Source organism: Equus caballus, unplaced genomic scaffold (genome assembly GCF_041296265.1).
Source record: "Equus caballus isolate H_3958 breed thoroughbred unplaced genomic scaffold, TB-T2T unassigned-0002539, whole genome shotgun sequence".
NCBI classification, from domain to species: Eukaryota; Metazoa; Chordata; class Mammalia; order Perissodactyla; family Equidae; genus Equus; species Equus caballus.
Window position 1 is genome coordinate 1872046 of NW_027222343.1, and position 17384 is coordinate 1889429.

Sequence of the window (17384 nt, forward strand, 5' to 3'; positions counted from 1 at the left end):
TTTTGCATGTCCAGCGGTCGTTCCGGCGGGTCGAGCCGGTGGTTCCGGCGTGTCCGGCAGGTGGTTCCGGTCTGTCCGGCAGGTGGTTCTGTGGTGTCCGGCACGAGGTTCAGTCTGAGAGGCTGTGCCGGCATGCCCCTCACGTGATTCCGGCTTGTCCCCGAAGTGGTGCTGGTGTAGCGGGCAGGTGGTTTTGGCGTGTCCGGCAGGTGGTTCAGGCGAGTTGAGCAGGTGGTTGCGACGTGCTCGGCAGGTGCTTCCGGCGTCTCCGGGACGTGTTTCTGGCACATCTGACTGGTGGTTCCGGCATGCCCAAAAGTTGATTCCGGTCTGTCCGGTAGGTGGTTCCGGCGTGCACGGCACGTGGTTCTGGTACGTGTCAGAGGTGGTTGCGTATGCCCAACAGGTGATTCTGGACTGTCCGCCACGTGCTTCTGGTACGTCTGAGAGGTGGTTCCAACATGCCCGGCAGGTCATTTCGGAGAGTCGTCCAAGTGGTTCTGGCGTAGCCCGCAGGTGATTTGGGCGTGTCCGGCAGGTGGTTCCGCCGTGCTCGGCAGGTGGTTCAGGCATGGCCGTCACGTGGTTCCAGTCTGTCCAGGAAGTTTTTCCAGCTTCTCCGGCAGGTGGTTCTGGTACGTCTGAGAGGTGGTTCCGCCATGGCTGGCAGGTGATCCTGGACTGTCCCCCAGGTGGTTCTGGCATAGCCAGCAGTTGATATTGGCCTGTCCGGCAGGTGGTTCCAGCGAGTCGAACAGGTGGCTCCGGGGTTCTTGGCAGGTGGTTCCGGTCTGTCCGGTAGGTGTTTCCGGCGTGTCTGGCACGTGCTTCCGGCACGTCTGAGAGGTGGTTCCGGCATGCGCGGCAGGTGATTCCGTAGTGTCCGCCAGGTGGTTCTGGCATACCCGGCAGGTGATTTTGGCGTGTCCGGCAGGTGTTTCTGGCGAGTCGAGCAGTTGGCTCCGGCATGCTCGGCAGGTGCTTCCGGCGTCTCCGGCACTTGGTTCCGGTGTGTCTGAGAGCTGGTTCCGGCATGTCCGGCAGATGGTTCCGGAGTGTCCGCCAAGTGGTTCTGGCATACCCAGCAGGTGATTTTGGCGTGTCAGGGAGGTGGTACCGGTGAGTCGAGCAGGTGGTTCCGGCGTGCTCAGCAGGTGGTTCAGGCGGTTCTGGCAGGTGGTATCCGTCTGTTCGGGGTGTGGTTCCAGCATCTCATGAACACGTTTCTGGCACGTCTGAGATGTGGTTCCAGCCGGCCCGACAGGTGTTTCCGCAGTGTCCGCCAAGCGGTTCTGGCGTAGTTGGCAGGTGATTTTGGCATGACTGGCAGGTGGTTCCAGCAAGCCTGGCAGGTGATTCCAAAGTGTTCACCAACTGGTTGTGGCGTAGCCGGCAGGTGATTTTTGCGTGATCGGCAGGTGGTTCTGGCGAGTCGAGCATGTGGTTCCGGCGTGCTCGGCTGGTGCTTCCGGGGTCATTGGCACGGGGTTCTGGCATGTCTGAGAGGTGGTTCCTGCATGCCCAGCAAGTGATTCCGGAGTGTTCGCCAAGTGGTTCTGGCATAGTCGGCAGGTGATTTTGGCATGTCCGGCAGGTGGTTCAGGCGAGTTGAGCAGGTGGTTCCAACGTGCTTGGCAGGTGCTTCCGGCGTCTCCGGCACGTGTTTCTGGCACATCTGACAGGTGGTTCCGGCATGCCCGAAAGGTGATTCCGGTCTGTCCGGTAGGTGGTTCCAGCCTGCACAGCATGTGGTTCTGGTACGTCTCAGAGGTGGTTGCGCATGCCCAACAGGTGATTCCGGACTGTCCACCACATGGTTCTGGCACGTCTGACAGGTGGTTCCGGCATGCCCGGCAGGTCATCCCAGAGAGTCCTCCAAGTGGTTCTGGCATAACACGCAGGTGATTTTGGCGTGTCTTGCAGGTTGTTCCGTTGTGCTTGGCAGGTGGTTCAGGCTTGGCCGGCAGGTGGTTCCAGACTGTCCAGGACGTGTTTCCAGCTTCTCCGGCAGGTGGTTCTGGTACGTCAGAGAGGTGGTTCCGCCATGGCTGGCAGGTGATTCCGGACCGTCCCCCAGGTGGTTCTGGCATAGCCAGCAGTTGATATTGGCCTGTCCGGCAGGTGGTTCCAGCGAGTCGAACAGGTGGCTCCGGCGTGCTCGGCAGGTGGTTCCGGTCTGTCCGGTAGGTGATTCCGGCGTGTCCGGCACGTGCTTCCGGCACGTCTGAGAGGTGGTTCCGGCATGCGCGACAGGTGGTTTCGGAGTGTCCGCCAGGTGGTTCTGGCGTACCCGGCAGGTGATTTTGGCGTGTCCGGCAGGTGTTTCTGGCGAGTCGAGCAGGTGTCTCCGGCATGCTCGGCAGGTGCTTCCGGCGTCTCCGGCACGTGGTTCTGTTGTGTCTGAGAGCTGGTTCCGGCATGTCCGGCAGATGATTCCGGAGTGTCCGCCAAGTGGTTCTGGCATACCCGGCTGGTGATTTGGGCATGTCAGGTAGGTGGCTCCAGCGAGTCGAGCAGGTGCTCCGGCGTGCTCGGCAGGTTGTTCAGACGGGTCTGGCAGGTGTTTTCCGTCTGTTCGGGGTGTGGTTCCAGCATCTCATGCACATGGTTCTGGCACGTCTGAGATGTGGTTCCGGCCGGCCCGACAGGTGTTTCCACAGTGTCCGCCAAGTGGTACTGGCGTAGTTGGCAGGTGATTTTGGCATGACCGGCAGGTGGTTCCAGCAAGCCCGGCAGGTGATTCCGAAGTGTTCCCCAACAGGTTGTGGCGTAGCCGGCAGGTGATTTTTGCGTGTCCGGCAGGTGGTTCTGGCGAGTTGAGCAGGTGGTTCCGGCGTGCTCGGCAGGTGCTTCCGGGGTCATTGACACGGGGTTCTGGCATGTCTGAGAGGTGGTTCCGGCATGCCCGGCAGGTGATTCCGGAGTGTTCGCCAAGTGTTTCCGGCGTAGCCGGCAGGTGATTTTGCGTGTCCAGCGGTCGTTCCGGCGGGTCGAGCCGGTGGTTCCGGCGCGTCCGGCAGGTGGTTCCGGTCTGTCCGGCAGGTGGTTCTGTGGTGTCCGGCACGAGGTTCAGTCTGAGAGGCTGTGCCGGCATGCCCCTCACGTGATTCCGGCTTGTCCCCGAAGTGGTGCTGGTGTAGCGGGCAGGTGATTTTGGCGTGTCCGGCAGGTGGTTCAGGCGAGTTGAGCAGGTGGTTGCGACGTGCTCGGCAGGTGCTTCCGGCGTCTCCGGCACGTGTTTCTGGCACATCTGACTGGTGGTTCCGGCATGCCCAAAAGTTGATTCCGGTCTGTCCGGTAGGTGGTTCCGGCGTGCACGGCACGTGGTTCTGGTACGTGTCAGAGGTGGTTGCGTATGCCCAACAGGTGATTCCGGACTGTCCGCCACGTGCTTCTGGCACGTCTGAGAGGTGGTTCCAACAAGCCCGGCAGGTCATTTCTGAGAGTCGTCCAAGTGGTTCTGGCGTAGCCCGCAGGTGATTTTGGCGTGTCCGGCAGGTGGTTCCGCCGTGCTCGGCAGGTGGTTCAGGCATGGCCGTCACGTGGTTCCAGTCTGTCCAGGACGTGTTTCCAGCTTCTCCGGCAGGTGGTTCTGGTACGTCTGAGAGGTGGTTCCGCCATGGCTGGCAGGTGATTCCGGACCGTCCGCCTGGTGGTTCTGGCATAGCCAGCAGTTGATATTGGCCTGTCCGGCAGGTGGTTCCAGCGAGTCGAACAGGTGGCTCCTTCGTGCTCGGCAGGTGGTTCCAGTCTGTCCGGTAGGTGATTCCGGCGTGTCCGGCACGTGCTTCCGGCACGTCTGAGAGGTGGTTCCGGCATGCGCGACAGGTGATTTCGGAGTGTCCGCCAGGTGGCTCTGGCGTACCCGGCAGGTGATTTTGGCGTGTCCGGAAGGTGGTTCTGGCTAGTCGAGCAGGTGGCTCCGGCATGCTCGGCAGGTGCTTCCGGCATCTCCAGCACGTGGTTCTGGTGTGTCTGAGAGCTGGTTCCGGCATGTCCGGCAGATGATTCCGGAGTGTCTGCCAAGTGGTTCTGGCCTACCCGGCTGGTGATTTGGGCATGTCAGGTAGGTGGTTCCGGCGAGTCGAGCAGGTGGCTCCGGCGTGCTCGGCAGGTTGTTCAGACGGGTCTGGCAGGTGTTTTCCGTCTGTTCGGGGTGTGGTTCCAGCATCTCATGCACATTTTTCTGGCACGTCTGGGATGTGGTTCCGGCCGGCCCGACAGGTGTTTCCACAGTGTCCGCCAAGTGGTACTGGCGTAGTTGGCAGGTGATTTTGGCATGACCGGCAGGTGGTTCCAGCAATCCTGGCAGGTGATTCCGAAGTGTTCCCCAGCTGCTTGTGGCGTAGCCGGCAGGTGATTTTTGCGTGTCCGGCAGGTGGTTCTGGCGAGTCGAGCAGGTGGTTCCGGCGTGCTCGGCAGGTGCTTCCGGGGTCATTGGCACGTGGTTCTGGCATATCTGAGAGGTGGTTCCGGCATGCCCGGCAGGTGATTCCGGAGTGTTCGCCAAGTGTTTCCGGCGTAGCCGGCAGGTGATTTTGCATGTCCAGTGGTCGTTCAGGCGTGTCAAACCGGTGGTTCCGGCGTGTCCGGCAGGTGGTTCCGGTCTGTCCGGCAGGTGGTTCTGTGGTGTCTGGCACGAGGTTCAGTCTGAGAGGCTGTGCCGGCATGCCCCTCACGTGATTCCGGTTTGTCCCCGAAGTGGTGCTGGTGTAGCGGGCAGGTGATTTTGGCGTGTCCGGCAGGTGGTTCAGGCGAGTTGAGCAGGTGGTTGCGACGTGCTCGGCAGGTGCTTCCGGCGTCTCCGGCACGTGTTTCTGGCACATCTGACTGGTGGTTCCGGCATGCCCAAAAGTTGATTCCGGTCTGTCCGGTAGGTGGTTCCGGCGTGCACGGCACGTGGTTCTGGTACGTGTCAGAGGTGGTTGCGTATGCCCAACAGGTGATTCCGGACTGTCCGCCACGTGCTTCTGGCACGTCTGAGAGGTGGTTCCAACATGCCCGGCAGGTCATTTCGGAGAGTCGTCCAAGTGGTTCTGGCGTAGCCCGCAGGTGATTTTGGCGTGTCCGGAATGTGGTTCGGGCTACTCGAGCAGGTGGCTCCGGAATCCTCGGCAGGTGCTTCCGGCGGCTCCGGCACGTGGTTCTGGTGTGTCTGAGAGCTGGTTCCGGCATGTCCGGCAGATGATTCCGGAGTGTCCGCCAAGTGGTTCTGGCATACCCGGTTGGTGATTTGGGCATGTCAGGTAGGTGGTTCCGGCGAGTCGAGCAGGTGGCTCCGGCTTGCTCGGCAGGTTGTTCAGACGGGTCTGGCCGGTGTTTTCCGTCTGTTCGGGGTGTGGTTCCTGCATCTCTTGCACATGGTTCTGGCACGTCTGAGATGTGGTTCCGGCCGGCCCGACAGGTGTTTCCACAGTGTCCGCCAAGTGGTACTGGCGTAGTTGGCAGGTGATTTTGGCATGACCGGCAGGTGGTTCCAGCAAGCCCGGCAGGTGATTCCGAAGTGTTCCCCAACTGGTTGTGGCGTAGCCGGCAGGTGATTTTTGCGTGTACGGCAGGTGGTTCTGGCGAGTCGAGCAGGTGGTTCCGGCGTGCTCGGCACGTGCTTACGGGGTCATTGGCACGTGGTTCTGGCATATCTGAGAGGTGGTTCCGGCATGCCCGGCAGGTGATTCCGGAGTGTTCGCCAAGTGTTTCCGGCGTAGCCGGCAGGTGATTTTGCGTGTCCAGCGGTCGTTCCGGCGGGTCGAGCCGGTGGTTCCGGCGTGTCCGGCAGGTGGTTCCGGTCTGTCCAGTAGGTGGTTCTGTGGTGTCCGGCACGAGGTTCAGTCTTAGAGGCTGTGCCGGCATGCCCCTCACGTGATTCCGGCTTGTCCCTGAAGTGGTTCTGGCAAACCCGGCAGGTGATTTTGGCGTGTCCGGCAGGTGTTTCTGGCGAGTCGAGCAGGTGGCTCCGGCATGCTCGGCAGGTGCTTCCGGCGTCTCCGGCACTTGGTTCTGGTGTGTCTGAGAGCTGGTTCCGGCATGTCCGGCAGATGATTCCGGAGTGTCCGCCAAGTGGTTCTGGCATACCCAGCAGTTGATTTTGGCGTGTCAGGGAGGTGGTACCGGTGAGTCGAGCAGGTGGTTCCGGAGTGCTCGGCAGGTGGTTCAGGCGGTTCTGGCAGGTGGTATCCGTCTGTTCGGGGTGTGGTTCCAGCATCTCATGAACACGTTTCTGGCACGTCTGAGATGTGGTTCCAGCCGGCCCGACAGGTGTTTCCGCAGTGTCCGCCAAGCGGTTCTGGCGTAGTTGGCAGGTGATTTTGGCATGACTGGCAGGTGGTTCCAGCAAGCCTGGCAGGTGATTCCAAAGTGTTCACCAACTGGTTGTGGCGTAGCCGGCAGGTGATTTTTGCGTGATCGGCAGGTGGTTCTGGCGAGTCGAGCAGGCGGTTCCGGCGTGCTCGGCTGGTGCTTCCGGGGTCATTGGCACGGGGTTCTGGCATGTCTGAGAGGTGGTTGCTGCATGCCCGGCAAGTGATTCCGGAGTGTTCGCCAAGTGGTTCTGGCATAGTCGGCAGGTGATTTTGGCATGTCCGGCATGTGGTTCAGGCGAGTTGAGCAGGTGGTTCCAACGTGCTTGGCAGGCGCTTCCGGCGTCTCCGGCACGTGTTTCTGGCACATCTGACAGGTGGTTCCGGCATGCCCGAAAGGTGATTCCGGTCTGTCCGGTAGGTGGTTCCGGCCTACACTGCATGTGGTTCTGGTACGTCTCAGAGGTGGTTGCGCATGCCCAACAGGTGATTCCGGACTGTCCGCCACATGGTTCTGGCACGTCTGACAGGTGGTTCCGGCATGCCCAGCAGGTCATCCCAGAGAGTCCTCCAAGTGGTTCTGGCATAACACGCAGGTGATTTTGGCGTGTCTGGCAGGTTGTTCCGTGGTGCTTGGCAGGTGGTTCAGGCTTGGCCGGCAGGTGGTTCCAGACTGTCCAGGACGTGTTTCCAGCTTCTCCGGCAGGTGGTTCTGGTAGGTCTGAGAGGTGGTTCCGCCATGGCTGGCAGGTGATTCCGGACCGTCCCCCAGGTGGTTCTGGCATAGCCAGCAGTTGATATTGGCCTGTCCGGCAGGTGGTTCCAGCGAGTCGAACAGGTGGCTCCGGCGTGCTCGGCAGGTGGTTCCGGTCTGTCCGGTAGGTGATTCCGGCGTGTCCAGAACGTGCTTCCGGCATGTCTGAGAGGTGGTTCCGGCATGCGCGAAAGGTGATTTCGGAGTGTCCGCCAGGTGGTTCTGGCGTACCCGGCAGGTGATTTTGGCATGTCCGGCAGGTGTTTCTGGCGAGTCGAGCAGGTGGCTCCAGCATGCTCGGCAGGTGCTTCCGGCGTCTCCGGCACGTGGTTCTGGTGTGTCTCAGAGCTGGTTCCGGCATGTCCGGCAGATGATTCCGGAGTGTCCGCCAAGTGGTTCTGGCATACCCGGCTGGTGATTTGGGCATGTCAGGTAGGTGGTTCCGGCGAGACGAGCAGGTGGCTCCGGCGTGCTCGGCAGGTTGTTCAGACGGGTCTGGCAGGTGTTTTCCGTCTTTTCGGGGTGTGGTTCCAGCATCTCATGCACATTTTTCTGGCACGTCTGGGATGTGGTTCCGGCCGGCCCGACAGGTGTTTCCACAGTGTCCGCCAAGTGGTACTGGCGTAGTTGGCAGGTGATTTTGGCGTGTCCGGCAGGTGGTTCAGGCGAGTTGAGCAGGTGGTTGCGACGTGCTCGGCAGGTGCTTCCGGCGTCTCCGGCACGTGTTTCTGGCACATCTGACTGGTGGTTCCGGCATGCCCAAAAGTTGATTCCGGTCTGTCCGGTAGGTGGTTCCGGCGTGCACGGTACGTGGTTCTGGTACGTGTCAGAGGTGGTTGCGTATGCCCAACAGGTGATTCCGGACTGTCCGCCACGTGCTTCTGGTACGTCTGAGAGGTGGTTCCAACATGCCCGGCAGGTCATTTCGGAGAGTCGTCCAAGTGGTTCTGGCGTAGCCCGCAGGTGATTTTGGCGTGTCCAGCAGGTGGTTCCGCCGTGCTCGGCAGGTGGTTCAGGCATGGCCGTCACGTGGTTCCAGTCTGTCCAGGACGTGTTCCCAGATTCTCCGGCAGGTGGTTCTGGTACGTCTGAGAGGTGGTTCCGCCATGGCTGGCAGGCGATTCCGGACCGTCCCCCAGGTGGTTCTGGCATAGCCAGCAGTTGATATTGGCCTGTCCGGCAGGTGGTTCCAGCGAGTCGAACAGGTGGCTCCGGCGTGCTCGGCAGGTGGTTCCGGTCTGTCCGGTAGGTGATTCCGGCGTGTCCGGCACCTGCTTCTGGCACGTCTGAGAGGTGGTTCCGGCATGCGCGACAGGTGATTTTGGAGTGTTGGCCAGGTGGTTCTGGCGTACCCGGCAGGTGATTTTGGCGTGTCCGGAATGTGGTTCGGGCTAGTCGAGCAGGTGGCTCCGGAATCCTCGGCAGGTGCTTCCGGCGGCTCCGGCACGTGGTTCTGGTGTGTCTGAGAGCTGGTTCCGGCATGTCCGGCAGATGATTCCGGAGTGTCCGCCAAGTGGTTCTGGCATACCCGGTTGGTGATTTGGGCATGTCAGGTAGGTGGTTCTGGCGAGTCGAGCAGGTGGCTCCGGCTTGCTCGGCAGGTTGTTCAGACGGGTCTGGCCGGTGTTTTCCGTCTGTTCGGGGTGTGGTTCCTGCATCTCTTGCACATGGTTCTGGCACGTCTGAGATGTGGTTCCGGCCGGCCCGACAGGTGTTTCCACAGTGTCCGCCAAGTGGTACTGGCGTAGTTGGCAGGTGATTTTGGCATGACCGGCAGGTGGTTCCAGCAAGCCCGGCAGGTGATTCCGAAGTGTTCCCCAACTGGTTGTGGCGTAGCCGGCAGGTGATTTTTGCGTGTCCGGCAGGTGGTTCTGGGGAGTCGAGCAGGTGGTTCCGGTGTGCTCGGCTGGTGCTTCCGGGGTCATTGGCACGTGGTTCTGGCATATCTGAGAGGTGGTTCCGGCATGCCCGGCAGGTGATTCCGGAGTGTTCGCCAAGTGTTTCCGGCGTAGCCGGCTGGTGATTTTGCATGTCCAGCTGTCGTTCCGGCAGGTCGAGCCGGTGGTTCCGGCGTGTCCGGCAGGTGGTTCCGGTCTGTCCGGCAGGTGGTTCTGTGGTGTCTGGCACGAGGTTCAGTCTGAGAGGCTGTGCCGGCATGCCCCTCACGTGATTCCGGCTTGTCCCCGAAGTGGTGCTGGTGTAGCGGGCAGGTGATTTTGGCGTGTCCGGCAGGTGGTTCAGGCGAGTTGAGCAGGTGGTTGCGACGTGCTCGGCAGGTGCTTCCGGCGTCTCCGGCACGTGTTTCTGGCACATCTGACTGGTGGTTCCGGCATGCCCAAAAGTTGATTCCGGTCTGTCCGGTAGGTGGTTCCGGCGTGCACGGCACGTGGTTCTGGTACGTGTCAGAGGTGGTTGCGTATGCCCAACAGGTGATTCCGGACTGTCCGCCACGTGCTTCTGGCACGTCTGAGAGGTGGTTCCAACATGCCCGGCAGGTCATTTCGGAGAGTCGTCCAAGTGGTTCTGGCGTAGCCCGCAGGTGATTTTGGCGTGTCCGGCAGGTGGTTCCGCCGTGCTCGGCAGGTGGTTCAGGCATGGCCGTCACGTGGTTCCAGTCTGTCCAGGACGTGTTTCCAGATTCTCCGGCAGGTGGTTCTGGTACGTCTGAGAGGTGGTTCCGCCATGGCTGGCAGGCGATTCCGGACCGTCCCCCAGGTGGTTCTGGCATAGCCAGCAGTTGATATTGGCCTGTCCGGCAGGTGGTTCCAGCGAGTCGAACAGGTGGCTCCGGCGTGCTCGGCAGGTGGTTCCGGTCTGTCCGGTAGGTGATTCCGGCGTGTCCGGCACCTGCTTCTGGCACGTCTGAGAGGTGGTTCCGGCATGCGCGACAGGTGATTTTGGAGTGTCGGCCAGGTGGTTCTGGCGTACCCGGCAGGTGATTTTGGCGTGTCCGGAATGTGGTTCGGGCTAGTCGAGCAGGTGGCTCCGGAATCCTCGGCAGGTGCTTCCGGCGGCTCCGGCACGTGGTTCTGGTGTGTCTGAGAGCTGGTTCCGGCATGTCCGGCAGATGATTCCGGAGTGTCCGCCAAGTGGTTCTGGCATACCCGGTTGGTGATTTGGGCATGTCAGGTAGGTGGTTCTGGCGAGTCGAGCAGGTGGCTCCGGCTTGCTCGGCAGGTTGTTCAGACGGGTCTGGCCGGTGTTTTCCGTCTGTTCGGGGTGTGGTTCCTGCATCTCTTGCACATGGTTCTGGCACGTCTGAGATGTGGTTCCGGCCGGCCCGACAGGTGTTTCCACAGTGTCCGCCAAGTGGTACTGGCGTAGTTGGCAGGTGATTTTGGCATGACCGGCAGGTGGTTCCAGCAAGCCCGGCAGGTGATTCCGAAGTGTTCCCCAACTGGTTGTGGCGTAGCCGGCAGGTGATTTTTGCGTGTCCGGCAGGTGGTTCTGGGGAGTCGAGCAGGTGGTTCCGGTGTGCTCGGCTGGTGCTTCCGGGGTCATTGGCACGTGGTTCTGGCATATCTGAGAGGTGGTTCCGGCATGCCCGGCAGGTGATTCCGGAGTGTTCGCCAAGTGTTTCCGGCGTAGCCGGCAGGTGATTTTGCATGTCCAGCTGTCGTTCCGGCGGGTCGAGCCGGTGGTTCCGGCGTGTCCGGCAGGTGGTTCCGGTCTGTCCGGCAGGTGGTTCTGTGGTGTCCGGCACGAGGTTCAGTCTGAGAGGCTGTTCCGGCATGCCACTCACGTGATTCCGGCTTGTCCCCGAAGTGGTGCTGGTGTAGCGGGCAGCTGACTTTGGCGTGTCCGGCAGGTGGTTCAGGCGAGTTGAGCAGGTGGTTGCGACGTGCTCGGCAGGTGATTCCGGCGTCTCCGGCACGTGTTTCTGGCACATCTGACTGGTGGTTCCGGCAAGCCCAAATGTTGATTCCGGTCTGTCCGGTAGGTGGTTCCGGCGTGCACGGCACGTGTTTCTGGTACGTGTCAGAGGTGGTTGCGTAAGCCCAACAGGTGATTCCGGACTGTCCGCCACGTGCTTCTGGCACGTCTGAGAGGTGGTTCCAACATGCCCGGCAGGTCATTTCGGAGAGTCGTCCAAGTGGTTCTGGCGTAGCCCGCAGGTGATTTTGGCGTGTCCGGCAGGTGGTTCCGCCGTGCTCGGCAGGTGGTTCAGGCATGGCCGTCACGTGGTTCCAGTCTGTCCAGGACGTGTTTCCAGCTTCTCCGGCAGGTGGTTCTGGTACGTCTGAGAGGTGGTTCCGCCATGGCTGGCAGGTGATCCCGGACTGTCCCCCAGGTGGTTCTGGCATAGCCAGCAGTTGATATTGGCCTGTCCGGCAGGTGGTTCCAGCGAGTCCAACAGGTGGCTCCGGCGTGCTCGGCAGGTGGTTCTGGTCTGTCCGGTAGGAGATTCCGGTGTGTCCGGCACGTGCTTCCGGCACGTCAGAGAGGTGGTTCCGGCATGCGCGACAGGTGGTTTCGGAGTTTCCGCCAGGTGGTTCTGGCGTACCCGGGAGGTGATTTTGGTGTGTCCGGCAGGTGTTTCTGGCGAGTCGAGCAGGTGGCTCCGGCATGCTCGGCAGGTGCTTCCGGCGTCTCCGGCACGTGGTTCTGGTGTGTCTGAGAGCTGGTTCCGGCATGTCCAGAAGATGATTCCGGAGTGTCCGCCAAGTGGTTCTGGCATACCCAGCAGGTGATTTTGGCGTGTCAGGGAGGTGGTACCGGTGAGTCGAGCAGGTGGTTCCAGCGTGCTCGGCATGTGGTTCAGGCGGGTCTGGCAGGTGGTATCCGTCTGTTCGGGGTGTGGTTCCAGCATCTCATGCACATGGTTCTGGCACGTCTGAGATGTGGTTCCGGCCGGCCCGACAGGTGTTTCCACAGTGTCCGCCAAGTGGTACTGGCGTAGTTGGAAGGTGATTTGGGCATGACCGGCAGGTGGTTCCAGCAAGCCCGGCAGGTGATTCCGAAGTGTTCCCCAACTGGTTGTGGCGTAGCCGGCAGGTGATTTTTGCGTGTCCGGCAGGTGGTTCTGGCGAGTTGAGCAGGTGGTTCCGGCGTGCCCGGCAGGTGCTTCCGGGGTCATTGGCACGTGGTTCTGGCATATCTGAGAGGTGGTTCCGGCATGCCCGGCAGGTGATTCCGGAGTGTTCGCCAAGTGTTTCCGGCGTAGCCGGCAGGTGATTTTGCATGTCCAGCGGTCGTTCCGGCGGGTCGAGCCGGTGGTTCCGGCGTGTCCGGCAGGTGGTTCCGGTCTGTCCGGCAGATGGTTCTGTGGTGTCCGGCACGAGGTTCAGTCTGAGAGGCTGTGCCGGCATGCCCCTCACGTGATTCCAGCTTGTCCCCGAAGTGGTGCTGGTGTAGCGGGCAGCTGACTTTGGGGTGTCCGGCAGGTGGTTCAGGCGAGTTGAGCAGGTGGTTGCGACGTGCTCGGGAGGTGCTTCCGGCGTCTCCGGCACGTGTTTCTGGCACATCTGACAGGTGGTTCCGGCATGCCCGAAAGGTGATTCCGGTCTGTCCGGTAGGTGGTTCCAGCCTGCACGGCATGTGGTTCTGGTACGTCTCAGAGGTGGTTGCGCATGCCCAACAGGTGATTCCGGACTGTCCGCCACATGGTTCTGGCACGTCTGAGAGGTGGTTCCGGCATGCCCGGCAGGTCATCCCAGAGAGTCCTCCAAGTGGTTCTGGCATAACACGCAGGTGATTTTGGCGTGTCTGGCAGGTTGTTCCGTTGTGCTTGGCAGGTGGTTCAGGCTTGGCCGGCAGGTGGTTCCAGACTGCCCAGGACGTGTTTCCAGCTTCTCCGGCAGGTGGTTCTGGTACGTCTGAGAGGTGGTTCCGCCATGCCTGGCAGGTGATTCCGGACCGTCCCCCAGGTGGTTCTGGCATAGCCAGCAGTTGATATTGGCCTGTCCGGCAGGTGGTTCCAGCGAGTCGAACAGGTGGCTCCGGCGTGCTCGGCAGGTGGTTCCAGTCTGTCCGGTAGGAGATTTCGGCGTGTCCAGCACGTGCTTCCGGCACGTCTGAGAGGTGGTTCCGGCATGCGCGACAGGTGGTTTCGGAGTGTCCGCCAGGTGGTTCTGGCGTACCCGGCAGGTGATTTTGGCGTGTCCGGCAGGTATTTCTAGCGAGTCGAGCAGGTGGCTCCGGCATGCTCGGCAGGTGCTTCCGGCGTCTCCGGCACGTGGTTCTGGTGTGTCTGAGAGCTGGTTCCGGCATGTCCGGCAGATGATTCCGGAGTGTCCGCCAAGTGGTTCTGGCATACCCGGCTGGTGATTTGGGCATGTCAGGTAGGTGGCTCCGGCGTGCTCGGCAGGTTGTTCAGACGGGTCTGGCAGGTGTTTTCCGTCTGTTCGGGGTGTGGTTCCAGCATCTCATGCACATGGTTCTGGCACGTCTGAGATGTGGTTCCGGCCGGCCCGACAGGTGTTTCCACAGTGTCCGCCAAGTGGTACTGGCGTAGTTGGCAGGTGATTTTGGCATGACCGGCAGGTGGTTCCAGCAAGCCCGGCAGGTGATTCCGAAGTGTTCCCCAACTGGTTGTGGCGTAGCCGGCAGGTGATTTTTGCGTGTACGGCAGGTGGTTCTGGCGAGTCGAGCAGGTGGTTCCGGCGTGCTCGGCACGTGCTTCCGGGGTCATTGGCACGTGGTTCTGGCATATCTGAGAGGTGGTTCCGGCATGCCCGGCAGGTGATTCCGGAGTGTTCGCCAAGTGTTTCCGGCGTAGCCGGCAGGTGATTTTGCATGTCCAGCGGTCGTTCCGGCGGGTCGAGCCGGTGGTTCCGGCGTGTCCGGCAGGTGGTTCCGGTCTGTCCGGCAGGTGGTTCTGTGGTGTCCGGCACGAGGTTCAGTCTGAGAGGCTGTGCCGGCATGCCCCTCACGTGATTCCGGCTTGTCCCCGAAGTGGTTCTGGCAAACCCGGCAGGTGATTTTGGCGTGTCCGGCAGGTGTTTCTGGCGAGTCGAGCAGGTGGCTCCGGCATGCTCGGCAGGTGCTTCCGGCGTCTCCGGCACTTGGTTCTGGTGTGTCTGAGAGCTGGTTCCGGCATGTCCGGCAGATGATTCCGGAGTGTCCGCCAAGTGGTTCTGGCATACCCAGCAGGTGATTTTGGCGTGTCAGGGAGGTGGTACCGGTGAGTCGAGCAGGTGGTTCCGGCGTGCTCAGCAGGTGGTTCAGGCGGTTCTGGCAGGTGGTATCCGTCTGTTCGGGGTGTGGTTCCAGCATCTCATGAACACATTTCTGGCACGTCTGAGATGTGGTTCCAGCCGGCCCGACAGGTGTTTCCGCAGTGTCCGCCAAGCGGTTCTGGCGTAGTTGGCAGGTGATTTTGGCATGACTGGCAGGTGGTTCCAGCAAGCCTGGCAGGTGATTCCAAAGTGTTCACCAACTGGTTGTGGCGTAGCCGGCAGGTGATTTTTGCGTGATCGGCAGGTGGTTCTGGCGAGTCGAGCAGGTGGTTCCGGCGTGCTCGGCTGGTGCTTCCGGGGTCATTGGCACGGGGTTCTGGCATGTCTGAGAGGTGGTTCCTGCATGCCCGGCAAGTGATTCCGGAGTGTTCGCCAAGTGGTTCTGGCATAGTCGGCAGGTGATTTTGGCATGTCCGGCATGTGGTTCAGGCGAGTTGAGCAGGTGGTTCCAACGTGCTTGGCAGGTGCTTCCGGCGTCTCCGGCACGTGTTTCTGGCACATCTGACAGGTGGTTCCGGCATGCCCGAAAGGTGATTCCGGTCTGTCCGGTAGGTGGTTCCGGCCTGCACGGCATGTGGTTCTGGTACGTCTCAGAGGTTGTTGCGCATGCCCAACAGGTGATTCCGGACTGTCTGCCACATGGTTCTGGCACGTCTGACAGGTGGTTCTGGCATGCCCGGCAGGTCATCCCAGAGAGTCCTCCAAGTGGTTCTGGCATAACACGCAGGTGATTTTGGCGTGTCTGGCAGGTTGTTCCGTTGTGCTTGGCAGGTGGTTCAGGCTTGGCCGGCAGGTGGTTCCAGACTGTCCAGGACGTGTTTCCAGCTTCTCCGGCAGGTGGTTCTGGTACGTCTGAGAGGTGGTTCCGCCATGCCTGGCAGGTGATTCCGGACCGTCCCCCATGTGGTTCTGGCATAGCCAGCAGTTGATATTGGCCTGTCCGGCAGGTGGTTCCAGCGAGTCGAACAGGTGGCTCCGGCGTGCTCGGCAGGTGGTTCCGGTCTGTCCGGGAGGAGATTCCGGCGTGTCCGGCACGTGCTTCCGGCACGTCTGAGAGGTGGTTCCGGCATGCGCGACAGGTGGTTTCGGAGTGTCCGCCAGGTGGTTCTGGCGTACCCGGCAGGTGATTTTGGCGTGTCCGGCAGGTATTTCTGGCGAGTCGAGCAGGTTTCTCCGGCATGCTCGGCAGGTGCTTCCGGCGTCTCCGGCACGTGGTTCTGGTGTGTCTGAGAGCTGGTTCCGGCATGTCCGGCAGATGATTCCGGAGTGTCCGCCAAGTGGTTCTGGCATACCCGGCTGGTGATTTGGGCATGTCAGGTAGGTGGCTCCGGCGTGCTCGGCAAGTTGTTCAGACGCGTCTGGCAGGTGTTTTCCGTCTGTTCGGGGTGTGGTTCCAGCATCTCATGCACATGGTTCTGGCACGTCTGAGATGTGGTTCCGGCCGGCCCGACAGGTGTTTCCACAGTGTCCGCCAAGTGGTACTGGCGTAGTTGGAAGGTGATTTTGGCATGACCGGCAGGTGGTTCCAGCAAGCCCGGCAGGTGATTCCGAAGTGTTCCCCAACTGGTTGTGGCGTAGCCGGCAGGTGATTTTTGCGTGTCCGGCAGGTGGTTCTGGCGAGTTGAGCAGGTGGTTCCGGCGTGCCCGGCAGGTGCTTCCGGGGTCATTGGCACGTGGTTCTGGCATATCTGAGAGGTGGTTCCGGCATGCCCGGCAGGTGATTCCGGAGTGTTCGCCAAGTGTTTCCGGCGTAGCCGGCAGGTGATTTTGCGTGTCCAGCGGTCGTTCCGGCGGGTCGAGCCGGTGGTTCCGGCGTGTCCGGCAGGTGGTTCCGGTCTGTCCGGCAGATGGTTCTGTGGTGTCCGGCACGAGGTTCAGTCTGAGAGGCTGTGCCGGCATGCCCCTCACGTGATTCCGGCTTGTCCCCGAAGTGGTGCTGGTGTAGCGGGCAGCTGACTTTGGGGTGTCCGGCAGGTGGTTCAGGCGAGTTGAGCAGGTGGTTGCGACGTGCTCGGGAGGTGCTTCCGGCGTCTCCGGCACGTGTTTCTGGCACATCTGACAGGTGGTTCCGGCATGCCCGAAAGGTGATTCCGGTCTGTCCGGTAGGTGGTTCCAGCCTGCACGGCATGTGGTTCTGGTACGTCTCAGAGGTGGTTGCGCATGCCCAACAGGTGATTCCGGACTGTCCGCCACATGGTTCTGGCACGTCTGAGAGGTGGTTCCGGCATGCCCGGCAGGTCATCCCAGAGAGTCCTCCAAGTGGTTCTGGCATAACACGCAGGTGATTTTGGCGTGTCTGGCAGGTTGTTCCGTTGTGCTTGGCAGGTGGTTCAGGCTTGGCCGGCAGGTGGTTCCAGACTGCCCAGGACGTGTTTCCAGCTTCTCCGGCAGGTGGTTCTGGTACGTCTGAGAGGTGGTTCCGCCATGCCTGGCAGGTGATTCCGGACCGTCCCCCAGGTGGTTCTGGCATAGCCAGCAGTTGATATTGGCCTGTCCGGCAGGTGGTTCCAGCGAGTCGAACAGGTGGCTCCGGCGTGCTCGGCAGGTGGTTCCAGTCTGTCCGGTAGGAGATTTCGGCGTGTCCAGCACGTGCTTCCGGCACGTCTGAGAGGTGGTTCCGGCATGCGCGACAGGTGGTTTCGGAGTGTCCGCCAGGTGGTTCTGGCGTACCCGGCAGGTGATTTTGGCGTGTCCGGCAGGTATTTCTAGCGAGTCGAGCAGGTGGCTCCGGCATGCTCGGCAGGTGCTTCCGGCGTCTCCGGCACGTGGTTCTGGTGTGTCTGAGAGCTGGTTCCGGCATGTCCGGCAGATGATTCCGGAGTGTCCGCCAAGTGGTTCTGGCATACCCGGCTGGTGATTTGGGCATGTCAGGTAGGTGGCTCCGGCGTGCTCGGCAGGTTGTTCAGACGGGTCTGGCAGGTGTTTTCCGTCTGTTCGGGGTGTGGTTCCAGCATCTCATGCACATGGTTCTGGCACGTCTGAGATGTGGTTCCGGCCGGCCCGACAGGTGTTTCCACAGTGTCCGCCAAGTGGTACTGGCGTAGTTGGCAGGTGATTTTGGCATGACCGGCAGGTGGTTCCAGCAAGCCCGGCAGGTGATTCCGAAGTGTTCCCCAACTGGTTGTGGCGTAGCCGGCAGGTGATTTTTGCGTGTAC